Genomic DNA, 20,129 nt, shown 5'->3' with positions numbered 1-20,129 from the left:
AGTGTGGAGTTATTAGTCTGAAAGGGGGTGAAGCTCAGAGGGGTGGCTGCCGGTAGTCTGGGTCGGGAGCAACTGGTTCTTGTTGTATGACGGTGTCGAGGTTGAAAAGTCGGATGGCTTTCACAGTGCAATGGGTCCAATATTGTTTCAGCAGATCAGGGTGAAGGTTGATGCTGGCTGGGACTCGTGTTAGGGGTGGGAGAGGTGTCGCACTGTGGGTTATTTTCGCTATGATTCCTGCAGCTCTAGCTTTTATTCGGTGTTGAATGGCTTCGATCTTGCACTCCATGCGGAGATTGCGGAGGCGTGTCCATCTGGGTGAGTTGGTCATGATAAGGAGTGCCTCGTTTTGGGTGGTTTCGAGTTTTTGGATTAGGGTGGGGTTTTACGCCGACGGGTATAGGGGCACAATCGTCGATGACGGAGCTAATAGATTGGATGTCAAATAGTCTGAGGACTTTATATGAGGCCCCTTTGCTCTTGTCTGTAAGGGATCTGAGGGCGCTGAGTCTAAGGTTTGTTCCCTCTTTTAGGAAACTGATTTCGGTTCTGAGGGATAGATTGGAGTCGATTCACACTCCAAGATAAAGGTGAGAGTTTACATATTCGATCGGGTTGTAGCCGAGATGTAGAGGACGTGAGGAGGGGGGTTGCATGCCTAGTGCTAGTGCTTTGGTTTTTTGGGTGTTTATAGATAGGCCGAGATCTATACATCCTTGGTGGAGTTGGGAAAGGGTTCATTGAGCTTTGTAATAGAGGGGGCCTCGGTTTACTATTAGAGCTAGATCGTCGGCATAGCAGAGGATGCGTATGTCTGGGCCGATATTTGTTCGTAGGAGACTGTCCATGAGGGTGTTGTAGAGAGTTGGGCTGATTATACTGGCCTGTGGAGTGCCGTTGATGTGTCTGTGGAAAGTGGAAGAGTGTCCTTGGAAGCGTACAAGTGCTTCTCGATCTCTGAAGAAGTTCTCGAGCCAGCCGAGGAGGCGACCCCCAATTCTCTTGCTGGCAAAGGTAGAGAGGATTGCCTCGGGACAGGCGAGCTTGAAGATTTTTTCGAGATCGAGAAAGATGACTAGGCTCTTCCCGTTGCGTGCTTCTGCCATGATTGTGGTGAGGCATTTTGCTGTCCCCCTTCCTCTGGTGTATGCAAACAGATATTGGTGTGGCCTGGGAATTTTGATGGGGGTGAGGTTAAGGGTTTCACTGAGACCATGGGCTGTCTTCTGTTGTAGGTGCTGGGTAGCGGTGAGGGATGGCTTCTGGCCGAGGAAGTGGCGTTTCCCGAGGGTTGTGGTGTATGAGAGGAGGGGAGGGGGGTCGCTGTATTATGATGGGGGTTCTCAGTGAAACAGCGGCTGTCTTTTTTTCCGCTCCTTCTTTTCTTGGAGGCCGGCTGGAAGACGTCATCTTTGATGGTTGTGGTGGAAGGGGTGGAGGTGGATACAGTGCTGGCGGTTTCGTCTGGCATGAGGGCGGTGGTTGTTCGTGAAGTGAAAGAGTTTGAGGAGGCGGTTGTGCTGGTTGTGCGTGTTTCCTCTGTTGTGCTTGTGTTCATTGGCTCCTTCTGATTGTAGGTGGTTTGGTTGGGAGGAGTAGCTTGCGAAATGTCCATGGGGACATGAAAGTCATCGTCGTTAGGTTCATAGCTTGATGTTGATGGCTGTGGCGGGGGGTTCTCCTAAGTTCCGTTGTTGGGGAGTTGCTTCTTCGTTGCAGCAAGCTGAGGTGTGGGTGGCTGAGACTTTTTTGCTCTGTTGTCTGCACGTTTCTGTCCCGCTGCTTGGTTTTTTGCAGATGAGCTTTGTGGATTGCCTCTGTGGATGGTCTTTGATCCCGATCTCGAGTCCATTGTGTGAGATAGTAAAGTTGGGTGCCAGGCCTACCTATGCCAGAGATCCTGGGCGCCGGGTTTTTACCTCCCCTGCCCTCTAGAGGATGTCGTGAGGAGGGACCCTGGCACCTACTCCGGACTGCCCCTTGACGGGGAACCTAACCCTAACAGCAGGGTGCCTTCCTGTTACCCCCTGGCTCCCCAGTCACTACTGTAGTGACCCCCGTCGTGTCAGCCCTAAACGGCCTTCCCTCGGGGTTCAGTTCGTCAGTAGCGGGGTAACAGGAAATCCTACGGCAAAGTGGGCAAGGAGAGCAAGGGGTAAGGGGGGGATAGGATGTACAGAGTGTGTGTGTGTGTGTGTATGTCTGATGTTGGGAGAGGATTGGGAGGAAGAGTGAGGCAAGAGGAGAAGTGTGCGAGGATCAAAGCTCTGCCTGACTGCAGTATACAGCCGCCAAGAGAGGCAGTGTTTATCTGCAGTCGAGGTGAAGGAAATCTTGGTAGAGACGATGGTGATAATGCAGGGTCGGGAGGTGGTGTGGTCAGAGTAAGTGAAACCTGGGTAGCAATGTCCGTAGAGTTTTATTCAGGACTGTGCTGCTGGGAGAGACGTCTTTTCTCAGCAGCTGCTCGACCGGATCTGTGGGAGGTATATGAGAGAGCGAGGGTGAGCTGGGAGCAGGGCAGTGAAATGGCGGGGGACGGAGCGACATGGAGGCGTTTTGTTTGTGGCCACCCCTTACTGGATTAAGGCGTCTGGCAATAGATAAATAGTATTCAAAAGAGTATATGATATTTTGGCAGGCTCGTACAGTGATCCTGGCCACGCTGCTCGGCCAATAGGGAAGGACAGGACAATCGGTAGCACCTGAGATGGAAAGCTTTGGGTTACGGTGGGGCCACACTTGAGCCAAACATGTGACCGACAAGAGGAAATGAAGCTCAGGGGCCCTTCCAACGATCAGACTCGGATATTGGAGCGGCTCTATCCCGGTGCTTTGTGTCGTCTTCTCGGTCACGTGTTTCGCGCAAGTTTGGCCGCACCTAAGAGTTGCTTGCTGCTGCAAAATGAATCTAGAGGTAATTCTTAGTCCTGTGGTCTCATGAGTTTAAGTACCGTATGCTTTCCTTAAGCTTTCTCCATAGCAATATCCCAGTACCCCTGCTTGTCGTAAGAGGAGACTAAAAGGGGCCTTTTTGTCTCCCATTTTTCTCTCCTTACTGTCCTCTTCTTCCCCTCTGTCCTACCTCTGTTCTTGATATTTCCTTGTTTCTCCCGGCCTATATTTTCCCTCTACTTCTGCATTGCCATTTAGCCATATTATGGCTCGGTGCTTACTCTTGATTATTTCTTCCTTCCTTCCTTCCGTAGCGATATTTTGTGTTTATTGCTCCTAGATACTATATTGTGCTGTCTGCAATTTGTATTTTTGTGATGTCAATAAAGACTGCGTGAATAACATACAAGAATGCATTAACTAAGCAGATATTTAAATAAACTGGTAAGTTACAGGTATTAGGGAGTTGCCATGTGTGGTAAGCAGATTTCTGGAGAGTCATTGAAGGTAGGAATGACGGAAAATGAGAGAGAGAGTGAGTGAGAGAGAGAGAGAGAGGAGTTTGGGGTGTGTTTGGGGAGTTGTGTGGGTTCTGTTTGGAGTGCGTTTCAGGAGTTGTGTGGGTTCAGTTTGGGGTGTGTTTGGGGGGTTGTGTGGGTTCTGTTTCGGGTGTGCTGGGGGGGTTATGTGGATTCTGCATGGGGTGTGTTTGGGGGTTTGTGTGAGTTCTGTTTGGGGTGTCTTTTGGGGGTTGTGTGGGTCCTGTTTGGGGTGTGTTTTTGATGTGTTTGGGGGGTTGTGTGGGTTCTGTTTGGGGTGTGTTCGGGGGTTGTTTGGGTTCTGTTTTGGGTGTGTTTGTGGTGTGTTGGTGGGGTTGTGTGTGTTCTGTTTGGGGTGTGTTTGGGAGGGTTGTGTGGGTTCTCTTTGAGGTGTGTTGGGAGGTTGTGGGTTCTGTTTGGGGTGTGGTTGGGGGATTGTGTGGGTTTTGTTTGGGGTGTGTTTGGGGGTTGTGTAGGTTCTGTTTAGAATGTGTTTGGGGGTTGTGTAGGTTCTGTTTAGAATGTGTTTGGGGGGTTGTGTGGGTTCTGTTAGGGGTGTGTTTCGGGGGGTTATATGGGTTCTGTTTGGGATGTGTTTCGGGGGGTTACATGGGGTGTGTTTTGGGGGGTTGTGTGGGTTCTGTTTGGGGTGTGTTTGAGGGGGCTATGTTGGTTCTGTTTGGGGTGTGTTTGGGGGGGCTATGTTGGTTCTGTTTGGGGTGTGTTTGGGGGGGTTGTATGGGATCTGTTTGGGGTGTTTTGGGGGGGGTTGTGTGGGTTCTGTTAGGGGTGTGTCTGGGGGGTTGTGTGGGTTCTGTTTGCGTGTGTATCGGTGTGTTTGGGGGGGTTGTGTGGGTTCTGTTTGAGGTGTGTTTGAGGGGGTTGTGTGGGTTCGTTTTGGGGTGTGTTTGGGGGGTTGTGTAGGTTCTGTTTAGAATGTGTTCGGCATGTGTTTGGGGGGTTGTGGGGGCTCTATTTAAGGTGTGTTTGTGGGGGTTGTGCATTTTTTTCGGGGGGTGCGTTTGGAGGGGTTGTGTGAGTTCTGTTCGGGATTTGTTTCACGGGGTTGTGTGGGTTCTGTTTAGGGTGTGTTTGGGGTGTGTTTGGTGGGTTGTGTGGGTTCTGTTTAGGGTGTGTTTCGGTTTGTTTGACGGGGGTTGTGTGGGTTCGGTTTGTAGTGTATCTCGGATGTGCTTTGGGTGGTTGTGTGGTTCTGTTTGGCGTGTGTTTGATGTGTGTTTGGGGGGGTTGCGTTGGTTCTGTCTGGGGTGTGTTTTGAGGGGTTGTGTGGGTTCTGTTTCGGGTGTGTTTGGGTTGTTGTGTGGGTTCTTTTGGGGGGTGTTTGTTGTGTGTTTTGGAGGGTTCTGTGGTTTCTTTTTCGGGTGTGTTGGGGGGGTTGTGTGATTTCTGTGTAGGGTGTGTTTGGGGGGTTGTGTGGGTTCTGTTTGGAGTGTGCTTGGGGTGTGTTTGGGATATGTTTTGGGGGGGGTTGTGTGGGTTCTGTTTGGGGTGTGTTTGGGATATGTTTTGGGGGGGTTGTGTGGGTTCTGTTTGGGGTGTGTTTGGGGGGGTTGTGTGGTTTTTGTGTTGGGTGTGTTTGTAGGGTTGTGTGGGTTCTTTTGGGGGGGTGTTTGTTGTGTGTTTTTGGGGGGTTCTGTGGTTTCTTTTTCGGGTGTTTGGGGGTGTTATATGGTTTCTGTTTGGGGTGTGTTTGGGGGGGTTGTGTGGGTTCTGTTTGGGTTGTGTATGGGTTTTGTAAGGAGTGTGTTTGGGGTATATTTTGAGTGTTTCGGAGGTGTATTTTGGATGTGTTTGAGGTGTGTTTGGTATGTGTTTAGGGTGTGTTTGCTTTTTTTGGGGGGTGGGGGTGGGGGATGTACTTTGGGTGTATACTATACATCCCAGATACACTCCATACGCACCCCAAACACAACCCAGATACACTCCATACACATCCCAAAGACCCCCCCCAAACACAACCCAGATACACTCCATACACACCCCAAACACAACCTAGATACACTCCATACACACCCCAAAAACACACCCCAAACACAACCCAGATACACTCCATACATGCACCTAATACACCCAAAAAACATCCCCATACACTGTCCCCCCTCGACCCCGACACACCCCTCAGACTAAAATTTCGGTAGTGAAACGTGGGTCGCTTTATCCGTAGACTTTTCCCCTGAACCGTGGCTGGTATGTCAGTTGACTTTTACCACAAACACTATAGACGCCTTCACGTGGTGGCACTGATGAGAGAGAGAGACAGACAGACAGATAGACAGACAGACAGAGACAAAGAGAGAGAGAGAGAGAGAGAGAGAGAGAGAGAGAGAGAGAGAGAGAGACAGACAGACAGACAGACACAGACAGACAGACAGACAGACAGAGACAGACTGAGAGACAGGAAGACAGAGACAGACTGAGAGACAGGAAGACAGAGACAGACTGAGAGACAGGAAGACAGACAGAAAGAGACAGACAGACAGATAGAAAGAGACAGACAGACAGAAAGACAGACAGATAGAAAGAGACAGACAGACAGAAAGACAGAGAGAAAGAAAGAGACAGACTGAGAGACAGGCAGACAGACAGATAGACAGAAAGACAGACAGACAGACAGACGGACAGAAAGAGACAGCGACAGACAGACAAACAGAGTGGCTGGGGACGAGAGGCCAGAAGAGACGGGCTGGGGACGTGCCTGACGTATCATATTCTCTCGTTTGGCGCGTCCCCAGCCCGTCTCCTTGACTCTCGTCCCCAGCCACTCCCTCCACTCCCTTCTCTCTCTCTCTCTCTCTCTCTGGATGGGTGACTTAAAACACACACACACACACACACACACACACACACACACACACACACACACACACACACACACACACACACACACACACACACACACACAGTCAACGGCCTCTCTCTCTCTTTCTCTGGTTGGGTGACTATTCAAAAACGCACGCACACACACACACACACACACACACACACACACACACACACACACACACACACACACACACACACATAAGTATTCTAAGGTAGGACTTGATGGTGGGGAAGGGAATGTGTGTGTGTGTGTGTGTGTGTGTGTGTGTGTGTGTGTGTCACACTAACCAAGCCACACTCTAACCAAGGCAAGACTATGAATATTGTCCACTATACTCTTTTTACTCTAACTTGGCCTAAAACTCCCCTATTTCTGTCCTGAATGCAGAGTTGTAGCAATAGATGAACACTGGAAGATGATGCTGGTCACGAAGAAGTGCTGAGGCAAGGTTGTAGAGCCATAGCATTGTACTTTCTGCCACTGAACTACGTGAAATCAGCTGCAAAAGAACGAAAATCTGGGCCAAGTGAAAGTGAAAAGAATATATCTCCCGCAGTTTATATATAATGTTTTTTTTTACGAACATTTATATCAACAGTTACCTTTTTTCCCTTCATAATATATAAGAACGACGTCGAACCAAGTTTTTGAAAAGATCCAGGAATGTAAGAGTTCTCTGTGGTAAGAAATTAAGAAAAGTGTTGTGGGTGTTGGCGGAGATTGTGGTGAGATGAGCAGGCACACGCATGACTGCACACACACACACACACACACACACACACACACACACACACACACACACACACACACACACACACACACACACACACACACACACACACACACACACACACAATACTCTCTAATGGAACTTGCTGGTGGGAAAATGTATGTATGTAACTGGTGGTGTGAGAGGTTGCCATGGTAACACAAGGTCACCTCCCGCCAGTCAACCAATTACTTCCTTAGCGATATATTTTTGGACAATTTTTTTTTTCTGGCCTATCAACCACTGGGGCCGAAGCCCCTGGTTATTAAGGCCGGATATATTTATGTATATACATTTAAAAATATATATATATATATATATATTATATATATATATATATATATATATATATATATATATATATATATACACACACACACACACACACACACACTTCCATGCATACATACAGACACACTTTCATGCAAACGTACATATATATATAATAATTTTAATTTTATTTATTTTTTTGGTTTTTATTTTTTAAAATTTTTCTTGGTTTTATATTTTTTATACCTTATATTATAAAGAAAAACTAATCTAAAGACCCTAAAACTAATCACCTAACAGACAAATCGCTAACCTATACTAAATCCTACAGAGACAAATAGCTAGACCTACACTAATGGTAAAAATACCTCGACTAACAGAACACCATCGAGTGCAGATATGTAATGCCTTTCTACATGACATACCTGCACTCATCACCTGGTGACTGTCAGTCGAGGCACAACCTAATATAGGGGACATCAATATATGAAAGGGAACCAGACGAGTCAGGAACATTTCCATATACGTCAGCTGTCGGCCCTAATTAGAATAACTTTAGCAAGGTGGTAAACTGTATTTACATAATTTGTACAAAAAATGAAGAACCTCGGCCAACAGACCACCATCGACTGCAAGTGCCCAATACCTTTCTATATTGCACACTTGCGCTCATCAGCTGGTGACTGTCAGGCGAGGAACGGGGTTTAATGTAAGGGACATCTATATTAGAAATAGATCAGAGGATGGAGGAACTATTTCAAATATGTCAACTGTCAGCCCTAATTAATATTACAATATATACATATTTACCGTTGATAAAAACCAAAACCACACAGTAAAAAAGTCACATCACTCTGATCAGTCCGGTCTCTCTCAAGAAAGCCATCAATTTATCAGTCATAACAATGACCCCATCACCCAGGATGGTGGAAAGGGTGAAGGGGACGTCTGCTGCGCCGCAGTAATTTATAAGTGAAGCACGTTCACGAATAAATCGCCGACAGCGCAGGATGAAATGAGTGATAGATAACACCGCATCACAGATGTCACAGTGCGGTGGGAAGCGTCTTTCCATATAAGGTTTCATATGTGTTAAAACGGTGGCATTAAGCCGTAACCGTGCCAACACTTTTTCTTCCAGGCGACTGGGGCGGTTGCCGGTGTCCCAGTCGCCCAGGTATGGCTTACAAGTTGGAATATTTAGTCTGGTCCACTGACCTTGCCACAGAAGATTTATTGATTTCTTTCCGAGAGAGAGACTCGACCGTAGATCACGAGGAACGTCCCAAGTCTCCTCGAGCTCTACAGCCGACTTTGCAAGTAAGTCAGCCTGCTCATTACCGTAGATACGACAATGACCAGGCACCCAGATCAACGTGAATGACTTGTTGCATGAATGCAACTTATTAACGATGCTGCCCTGGATCTCGTGAGAGTCCGTAGTACAAGATGCAATTGCCTGAAGGGCTGATTTTGAATCTGAAAATATGACAAATGAGTCATGCCTAGAATTGAGAGCATAGTCTATGGCTTTGTCAATAGCAAAAAGTTCTGAGGTAAACACAGATGTATGAGTCGGCAACCGATACCTGAGGGCACATTCAGTAAACCACACACTTGCACCTACACATGCACTCGACTTGGAGCCGTCGGTGTACAAGTGGTGGGACCCCAAGTGACGAATGATGATGTTACGAAACAAGTGGTGGACCTCCGCCTCCGGCGCCTTGGCCTTTGGCGCTGTCGATGGTTAGCCCGCCGGTGAGGTTGTCTCCGATCCAGGCTCACCTGGTGTCGGGGCAGTTGCGGGGAGAAGGGGCACAGGTCAGTGGTGGTTGGGTGACCCTCTTGCCCTGGGTCATTAGCCCCCCCGTTGTCCCTTCCTGGGGTGGTGGGGTGGTGGTGGCCATGTGGTGTGGTTGGGGGTGGCGGGGTGGATGGTCCGGCGGCGGGCATTTTATATATATTAATATCTTGAGACTCGGTGGCAGATATAATTAAAAAGGCGCATCTTACGTAGAGGTTAATGGATGATGATGCTATAAGCGATCATTTTCGACAGGTTTTACTCTAGATAATTAAAATCGTCTGACAGTAATATGAACAGAGGCAAAGAGACGTTCTCAGAGTGAAGTGGTTAATGTATAGATAATGATAATGTTTAAGTATATAACACATAAGTGAAAAGAGTATAGTTAAAATGAAATATACGGTCAAGCAAATGTTACCGAGCATGATTGAAATGAGTCTTCTGTCTCGAACAGGAACTCTGTGAACCCTTGAAGCTCCGAATCCCATCAGTCACCCTCTAACCGAGAAAGGGGAGGACGCAGGTGCTGTGTGTATATTAACTCGGCGATAGAATTATAGTGTGTAAACAGCTTCCCCGTCTTCTTGAGGTACAGAAGGGTAAGCGAGGATACTGTTCATTCGTTCTTTGATAGCTACGAGTTCTCTCTGCTGCGCCAAATCGTCTGTATTAATCTGAAAAAGTAAAGATGCGCCGTGGTGTTGATGTGGATGCGCTGGAGGGTGTTGGGAGAGGTACCTTGAGATGGTTTGGCCATGTGGAATGAAGACTGAGAGATTACCTATAGTTCTTCCACCTTAACTTGGCCCAGGTTTTCGTCCCTTTGTAGCTTATTTCATGTAGCTCAGTGGCAGGAAAATATAATACAGTACTACGGTTCTAGGTACGTTCTTACCATGATGCTTGTTATTTATTTATTTATTTTACGCGTCATATTCTGGTATTCGTATTGCTACAGCTCAGAACTGAAGACAGAGACAGTAATATTAGGACAAGTTAGAGTGAAAGGAGTATGAGAGAGTGTATGTGAGTTAGGTGGAGAGACGAGTGGTGGGAGACCGAGAATAATGAGATGGAGGGATGCGGTGGAGAGGTATATGAACGATGCAGGTGTGAGTTGAAGGAGAGGCAGCCTGATGATGCATGACAGGGTAACATGGAGGCAGTTTGTTTGTGGTCACCCCTCCAGAGATTAGTTTTAGATATAAGAAAGAGCACCGAGAGATAAATACATCCATAGTAGCGAGTCATTTGATTTTTCTTTTCTGTTGCTCTGTAAGGTCTTCTCTCAGCTTAACATAATCCTGGAGTTTTTGCTTGAATATATATCTTTATTAACCTATGCTACGTTCAGTGTAGGGTCGGACCTTACAATCGGAGGGAGAGTGATAGCCAGAATTAACTACCATGCTGACGAGGTGCCAGTGGGAGATGGGTGTCAGTAGGAGGGATGATGCATATGAAAGTGGAGAAATATGAGGGAGAGTGAAAGGCAGAATTAACTACCACATGCTGGCAAAGTACATCTGGGAATGGGATGGGTGTGTAGGGAGTGTGATGTTTTTGAAAGTGGAAATATTGTAAAGTATTGGTTATGTTTATGTGTCAGAGTGTGTGTATGTCATTGGTAGAAGTAATATGGTGTGAATATATGTAAGTATATATTATCTTTATTGATAGACAGTGGGTGATTCTGTACTTAGGAAATAAGAGGCTTTACGAAATGTTGATATACATATTTAGACACCACGTTATGGAGATGGTTTGTGTAATATCCTACAGAGACACACAGCCACACCTCCATACACACACACACACACACACACACACACACACACACACACACACACACACACACACACACACACACACACACACACACACACACACACACACACACACACACACACACACACACACACACACACACACACACACACACACACACACACACACACACACACACACACACACACACACACACACACACACACACACACACAGCCTCTTCCCTTCAGTAGAGCTTCACCCATCTTAAGAGAAATCTCTAGACGCTGGCAGGAGTAGAGGAGACTGTTGACAACCCAGTTACCTGCATAGTTCACACCTGAGCCAATTATAATCATCAGGTTGTACCAGTTAAATAATAATAATAATAATGATAATAATAATAATAACAATGATAATAATAAGAAGGTGTCATGATGTTGAATAAGTAAAGAATTTTCACATAAAACCATCACTGATATTATGCACCTGTACTGATGTGTTGATTTTACCTGTATGATATCTTAATTAGGAACTCAAAATGTGGCATGCAGGCTAATAAATCTGATCCCTGCTAGTCTTACATTAGTGACCGTCAAAAACTGAGGTCTTTAATTCTCCTTTGGTCTCATAAATTAAGATTAAGGACTAAATTAAGACGAAGTATTGAAGGAGTCTGTATTATTTCTGTGTATTTTTTTATGCAAGGAAGAATGAACCCAAGGCCATTTTTCCTGGATACCTCTATGACAGGTTTCCCTCATTTATTTATACAGTTTTCTTATTTTTTTTAATATTCATTACCTTTTTCCTGATGTTCTCTGCGTGTTCCTCTCCGCCAAATTCCTAACAGTAAGTGCTAGCAATACAATATACTAACACTATTTCATTTTTCAGAGAGAAGGAACCAAAGGCTGAACACCAACGCAAGATAGTCAAACAAGCAAGCCAACGTCAAGACCATGCTGTACCTGGACACACAGCGTTAGAAAAATGGAGGTCGAAGGCAGGGGGAGATGCACACCAAGTAAGAATGCTCAAGAGATAGAATTTTGGCAATGCAGGTGAGTGATTACAAGACACGTAGTATTTTTCCACATCATTTCATTAACTCCCCCACCTCTCTCTCTCTCTCTCTCTCTCTCTCTCTCTCTCTCTCTCTCTCTCTCTCTCTCTCTCTCTCTCTCCCACACACACACACACACACACACACACACACACAAACACACATTACATTAACCCTTCCACTACAGTGAGGAGATGGAAGGAGCACTTTGAGGATTTGTTGAATGTAGAGGGTGACAACAGTGTGAGTATAAGTGGTTGGGGAATGGCTGGGAGAAGGAGAGATGAGAGGAGGGGGGAAGAGATCAGTAGGGCGGAAGTAGTGGAAGCAATGAAGAGGATCAAGATGGGAAAGGCCCCAGGGATTGATGAAGTGTGTGGTGAAATGCTGAGGTATGGGGGTGAGATTGTTGTGGAATGGATATGCAAGTTGTGTAGATTGGCTTGGGAAGAGGGAAGGGTTCCGGAGGACTGGAAATCAGGTATAATTGTTCCTTTATACAAAGGAAAAGGGGAGAGAGAAGTATGTGGTAACCATAGGGGTATTTGCCTTCTTAGTGTGACTGGTAAAATATATGGTAGAATACTGATTGATAGGATTAGGCATATGACAGAGGAGCTAGTTGGAGAAGAACAAGGGGGATTTAGGAAGGGAAAACATAAGAACATAAGAAGAGAGGATAACTGCAGTAGGCCGGTTGGCCCATGCTAGGCAGCTCCTAGAAGAGTAACTGAACTACTAGAATGAGATAAGGATAGCAAAGAAGAAGGCTCTCCCCCGCCCTCCAAACCCTCCAGCCGAAGCCGGCAGGAAAAAGTCAGAAAGAACACCACGCCGTATAGAAAAACTGGCGTGGACATTTTACAGGAAAGTGTGAAAGGAGAATAGAGACTATCATAGTGTAACCTGAAATGAAAAAAAAATTGAATTAGTATTGGTTATAAGATTTTCTTTATTCTATATCCACCCCTTATTTGTCATATGCTTATCTAGCCTATGCTTGAAACTCTCAGTGGAAGAGGCAGCAACTACTTTACTAGGTAGCTTATTCCATTCGTCTACTACTCTATTACCAAACCAATTTCTACCGATTTCCTTTCTGAAACGGAATTTTTCTAGTTTGAAACCATTATTTCTAGTTCTATCCTGTATGCTCACTTTAAGTATCTTGCTAATATCTCCCTTATTTATACCATTCATCCACTTAAACACCTCAATTAAGTCTCCCCTTACTCTACGCCTCTCTAGCGAATGCAGACTTAGTCTTTTCAGTCTGTCTTCATATGACAGGTTCCGGACGTCATGTATCATTTTAGTCAATCTTCTCTGTACATTTTCTAACGAATTAATATCCATTCTATAGTAAGGACACCAAAATTGTACTGCGTAGTCTAAATGTGGCCTTACTAATGCTAGATAAAGTTTCAGTATTACTTTAGATGATCTATTGCTCACGCTTCTCGAAATAAATCCTAGCACCCTACTTGCTTTATTTCTCGCATTAATACACTGTTGCCTTGGTTTAAGGTTGTTACTAATCATAACTCCTAGATCTCTCTCGCATTCCGATTTGCTAATTACTTTGTTATCTAAGCTATATTTAGTATCTCCAATGGTCTTGCCTACGTTAACTACTTTACATTTTTCAACGTTAAATTCCATTTGCCAAGTTTTAGACCATTTGGACAATGTATCGAGGTCTTTTTGTAAGTTATGGCAATCGTCAGTCGAGTTAATGATACGCCCTATTTTTGTATCGTCGGCAAATTTGCTGGTGCTGCTATTGACTCCTAAGTCTAGATCATTTATATATATGATAAATAATAAGGGACCGAGTACTGAACCCTGTGGTACACCGCTAGTTACTAATCCCCAGTCCGACTTAGTTCCATTTATTAATACTCTCTGCTTTCGTCCTTTCAGCCAGGATTCTATCCATTTTAAGATATCGCCGTCTATACCGTGTGCTCGAACCTTTCTAACTAACCTTGCGTGTGGGACCCTATCAAAAGCTTTACTAAAGTCCAGATAAATAACATCGTAAGCTTTATCGCTATCTACTGCCTCATAGACCTCCGAGTAGAATGACAACAAATTTGTGAGGCAGGATCGTCCTTGCCTGAATCCGTGCTGACTTTCGTTTATAAGATTAAATCTTTCTAAGTGTTCTCTAATCTTATTTGCCAAAATTGACTCTAACATTTTTCCTACTATTGACGTTAGACATCGGACGATAATTCGACGCAGCTGATTTATCACCCTTTTTAAAGATGGGCACTACGTTTGCAGTTTTCCACGCCTCTGGAACTTCTCCTGAACTTAAAGAGTCATTAAATAACGTTAAAAGTGGCTGACATAATTCTTCTTTGGTTTCTTTTATAATTTTTGCATATATATCGTCCGGACCTGGCGATTTTTGAGGTTTTAACTTATTAATTTCTTTCAATACGTCCTTCTTACTAATGGTTATTTTACTAAGAATATTTTCCGTATTCTCATGGTAAATATTTGCTGCTTGAGGGATCAGGCTTAGATTTTCCTTGGTGAATACTGATATGAAATAATTATTTAGGATGGAGCACATTTCTTTATCTTCACTGGTAATGTCACCTGATTCTGTTCTGAGTGGTCTTATCCTATCTTTATTTTTCGTACGGTACATTTGATAAAAACCCTTGGGGTTTTCTTTTGATTCACTAGCAACCTTAATTTCATAACTTCTCTTTGCTTTTCTTATCTCCCTCTTTACTTCTCTATTTAAAATCGTGTATCGGTTACATAAGTGTTCCTCTCCACGTGTGTAGATCAGATAATTGTTCTAAGATGTTTAGTGGAGAAGTATCTAGAGAAGGGAAAGAAAGTGTATGCTGCCTTCATGGACTTGGAGATAGCTTATGACAGAATAGATAGGCAAGGTATGTGGAAGGTATTAAGAATATATGGGGTGGAGAGGAAATTGTTGAATGCTGTGAAGAGTATGTACGAAGGAGCTAGGGCTACGGTGCGAATTGATGGTGAGCTGAGTGAATTTTTTTATCTCAATGTGGGACTGAAACAGGGTTGTGTGATGTCTCCATGGCTGTTTAATATATTCATGGATGGGGTTGTGAAGGAGGTGCAAGGTAGGGCAGTGGATGTGGGGGTGGCTCTAATGAATGAGGGTGAGATTTGGAAGATTCCGGTGTTGCTGCTTGCTGACGATACAGTATTGTTGAGTGAAGATGAATGGGAGTTGCAAGGTTTGGTGAATGAATTCGGGACAGTGTGTAGGAGGAGGAATCTGAAAGTTAATGTAAATAAAAGTACGACTTATTCTTTACCTTTTTGTTGTCTCTATCCTCTTCTTCATCACTCGCTTCCCTCTCGCTGCCGCGTATCATCCTCTTTCTCTTCTCTCTTGTACTGATGACCTCCGTAAACCCGGTATCCATATCTATTTCTTCCTCGTTGTCACCCAAGGGGGCCTCCCTTCCCTCGTTCATGGCCATGGCACTAGCCATTTCAGGGGACGTTGGTTTTGTAGTGCATCCGATCAGTTTCAACTCAGTTGTTAATTTACTGTGTGATGAAGCGCTCTGGGAAGCACATCTGCCTGCCGCGGAGGTCAAGGACAGAATGAAGAGGGTGTATGTAGGTGAAATGGAGGGAGGGAGAGGAAGGGGTAGAGTGAGGATGAGGTGGAGGGATGGAGTTGAGAGGTATATGAGGGGGGGGGGGTGAGTTGGGGTGAGGGTAGTCAAATGATGGGTGACAGCGACTTGGAGGCGTTTTGTCTGCGGCCACTCTTTGCGGGATTAGGGCGTCGGGCTATAGATAGATAGATAGATCTATCGGTGGATAAATCAGTAATTATATGGTGTCACGGTAGGGTCAGGCTCCATATTACCTCACCCTTACCAGCTTACTTCGGCATTTGTCAGGTTAATATACATAATACATTCACTGTTATGTCCATCCATCTCTCTCATTCTCCTCATCTCACCCTGTTTACTCCCTTATCATCATCATCATCATCATCATCATATTTCCCAGTTCTGTATTAGATAACCATCTTTTTTTTTTTTTTTAATACTACATAAATGTAAGATGTGTTGTACTTCATGAATGTAGGATATGGCTGTATGATAGGCCAGCCAGTTGCAAGTAATGGTGTGTGTGTGTGTGTGTGTGTGTGTGTGTGTGTGTGTGTGTAATTCACCGGGTCGGTCAGGATCACTTGATGGTCGTGATCGTCAACTTTTACCCTCCCAGAAGGGAGCTGAGAGCTCATATAGTCCGATCTAAGGGCAAGGCTGTGACCACACACGCACACACCAGTCCCCTTGCTCCAGGGGGACAGTAACCACCCACTTCGTCAGTGAAACTTTTCGCAACGTGTGTGTGTGTGTGTGTGTGTGTGTGTGTGTGTGTGTGTAAACTTAATCCATTAGCTGTGGTGGCTTCTCTTCAGTTAACATAAAATCGCTTACTGTATGCTGAAGTATATATACATATATATTTATTTTCCGGTCACAGCGTTCATCTAGCACGTCATATACTGTTCAGTTCTGCCGAGTTGCTCTGAGCTGAACGTATCGATGTAACGTTAGCCAAAACAAAATACCGTCTTTGTAACTAATTCGCATCTTACAGTTTCGATATCTAATCTCGTTGTTCGTACATCACGATACTTTAGGCAGACAAGAAAATAATCTACCGAAATAAAAAACGCTAGTTACATGGATAACTGATATATTTTTCGTTCCTGGACTAGGCACATTTTACCCCTCTCCTATTCTGTCCTACTTTAGCCTAAACCAACTCATCCTAACCTACTTTTCTCTACCCTACACTACCCTACCCCAGCCTACCCTGCCCTAGCGTTTCCTACCCTATCCTACCGCTGAGGTCTCCTGTAGGGATACTCGTTCTTCGGTTTTTGCCAGGCTTAGGGAGGTGGAGAAGATTAAGGTGTTGGACATCCGTTCTGGGGGCGGAGAGACTTACAACATCCCTTTGTCTTGTTGTAAACTTTGGTCTACCCTTTCCCTGTCATGACACTTCTCCGGAGTCGATCATATTCCCCATGCAGTGCTGAGGTACCTGGATGATGAAGCAGTGTCCTTCCTCCTGAGTCTTATAAATAGAATTTGGAGAGATTCGTCCACTCCTGCTTCTTGGCGGGGGGCTGTTGTCCTACCGTTTCACAAGCCAGGTATTGCAGGTCACCATCTTGGTTTGCGTGGTAGGTTGCCTTTACTGATTATGGAATTTTTCCGTATTGGTGCCACCTTGTTTCCCTCATATCCTCAAGAGGAGGGAGTGCCTCAAACTAGTGTCCTTAGTGTCACCGTCTTTGCTAAAGTTCAGGAAGATTTTCTTGGCTCTGTTCCGGAGGGAGTGTCTGCCTCGCCGTATCCTCGCTATCCACATCCGTTTGGGTACAGGGTGAAGGCTGCCATGGGGGATGTGGATGTTCCAACCTTTCTCGTTTGTCCTGTGCGTGTACCAAGGATGGCTCCCTGGCTCCTCTTTCCTGAGAGAGGGGCCTTTCTTTCCTCACAGGCGGCTCTTTGCTATTTTTTTAGAACATGCTTCCTCTCACAGTGTCTCGATTCTCGTATGTACTGATGGATTGAAATCCCGTGAGGGGACAGGCTTGGGTGTTATATTTCCCGATTTCATTCGTGGTAGGAGTCTTCCCCCCATCGTATCTACTTTTATCGCAGAACTTACTGCTATTTTACTCGCAGTCAAATTGATATTTAGCTTCCCTCCTTTTTGTTATACAGTTTTTAGCGACTCTGCCGATCTCCATTTTGTGTTTTCCCGTCCAATCCTCTTTTGTTGTCTACAGTGTTTTAGAATGGCTGTGCTTGCTAGGGACTGCTTTGTGGTTTTGTACCATTGTGGGCAATGAGCATGCTGACCCTCTGGCAAAGGCTGCTGCCTCTCGCCCATCCTCACCTCTCCCCTGCCTCGCTCAGTGATATTCATCTAACCACTCACTGTTTGCTCCCACTGGCAGAGTAGGTGGGATGCGGTGGGGGCCAACAAAATGTGTGATATTTGTGGGTAAACGGGCCCTTTCATTTGCCGAGGTCTGAATGCAGGTGGGAGACGGCTTTATGCTGGCTCCGAATGGGCCATTCCTGGTTCTCTCACTGATTTTTAATGGAGGACTCTCCCCCTACTTTCTGTGTATTCGTCCCCCTGACTCTTCGGCTTTTGCTGATGGTGTCCACTGTTGGAGAATTGCGCCATCGTTACCTCTCTGAGCACCGGGGCAGGAGAGGGATTGTAGTCTTCTGTTGGTACTTGGAGAGGATGCTTGTTGTGGTGGAGGGGGAAACCTTTGCTTGGTGTAGGCAGCTGCACTACCTTGTAAAATTTAGTATACAGTGGTTTTAGTGTTCTTAGTGTTTTAGTGTTTTTCTTGTTTTAATTATGAATTGTATTTTGTGTGTGTGTGTGTGTGTGTGTGTGTGTGTGTGTGTGTGTGTATTTCATCTTTTCGAGTGCTTTTATTCTCGTTGTCGTCCGGCGGCATATGACCCTGGTTGTTGTATCGCCAGATTTTATTGTATATACTTGTTCAGTTCAATTTACCCTACCCTACTCTTCTCAACCCTACACTAGCCTACCTCAGCCTACCCTACCCTACCCTGCCATTGCCGACCCAACTCTACCCTACTTTAACCTACCCTTCCCTGTACAGCCCTTTCACCACTACATTACTTTTCCTGTTTTCTTCTCTCTACCTTCGGATGATTTTCTTCACCTCTACAGTAGAGAGAAATTTCGAACTGGAAGGGTTAAATACTGCCATCATCAACCCCATCTCTATCAGGGGATCTCCTAAGCTGAATAAAATCATGCGGTCAGCTAGGACAATGTAAATAAGGTGTTCTCGGCTTGAAAGATTAAATGATTCTGTCCCGTCATCCTAAGAGGGTTTTCTGAAGCTGTAGGATATCGTCAGAAGCTAGCAAAGAGTAAAAGTGACATCCGCAGACCGAGAGCTCTGCGTCCAGCGCTCCGCGGTTCAAGTCCCAGAGGTGGACAGATGTTTTGACATGTAGACGTTACCAGGGCGTAGCTTGGTGGCCTACCCTTTAATATTCTGGACTAATAGTGGTCTAGCCTCGTGCCCCTGCGCTCCACCTCATAAAAAAAAAAAAAAAAAAAAGGAAAGCCAAGGGTCATGAATGAACTAAAGGACTGAACTAAGCGGAGAAGAACAAAAATCGTAGAGAAGATCGCCCCAAATTTGATGAGACAGTGTAGTATAACTGAGTGAAATAGGCGTTGTATATGACGGAACTAAACGGCAGTTATACCCACCTCTCTTCTGTACCCTACACTACCCTGATTCAGCCTACCCTACCCTACCCAGCCCTACACTACCCTACCCAGCCCTACCCTACCCTGTCCACCACCACCCAGCCCTATCTTTACCCTGCCATAACCTATCCTACCCTCCCAAACGCAACTCGACCCATCCCTACCCCATACTGCCAAAACCAACCCAACCTTACCCCACCCTGTCAAGACCGACACAATCCTACCCCACCCTGCCAAAACCAACCCAGTCCTACTCCACCCTGCCAAACCCGACCAATCCTTTCCCACCCTGCCAAAACCGACCCAATCCTACCCCACCCTGCCAAAACCGACCCGATCTTACCCTACCCTGCCATATCCGACCCAATCCTACCCCATCCTGCCAAGACCGACCCATCCCTACCCCACCCTGCCAAAACCGACCCAATCCTACCCCACCCTGCCAAAACCGACCCGATCTTACCCCATCCTGCCATATCCGACCCGATCCTACCCCACCCTGCCAAAACCGACCCGTCCCTACCCCACCCTGCCAAGACCGACCCGTCCCTTCCCCACCCTGCCAAGACCGACCCATCCCTACCCCACCCTGCCATAACCGACCCGATCCTACCCCACCCTGCAAAAACCATCCAAGTCCTACCCCACCCTGCCAAAACTATCCCAGTCCTACCTCACCCTGCCAAAACCCACCCAACCCTACCCCACCCTGGCATAACCGGCATAACCGACCCAACCCTACCCTGCCCTAACCAAACCAATCTTATCTAACTCATTTTTCACTCTAACACTTTCTTCAGTTTTCTTCATTCTTTCTCCAGACGATTTTCTTCAGCTCTGGAGAG

The sequence above is a fragment of the Coenobita brevimanus genome, chromosome 103, assembly GCF_032717465.1.
Source record: "Coenobita brevimanus isolate Jiangsu-jjx chromosome 103, ASM3271746v2, whole genome shotgun sequence".
Taxonomy (NCBI): domain Eukaryota; kingdom Metazoa; phylum Arthropoda; class Malacostraca; order Decapoda; family Coenobitidae; genus Coenobita; species Coenobita brevimanus.
This window is presented reverse-complemented; position numbering follows the sequence as displayed.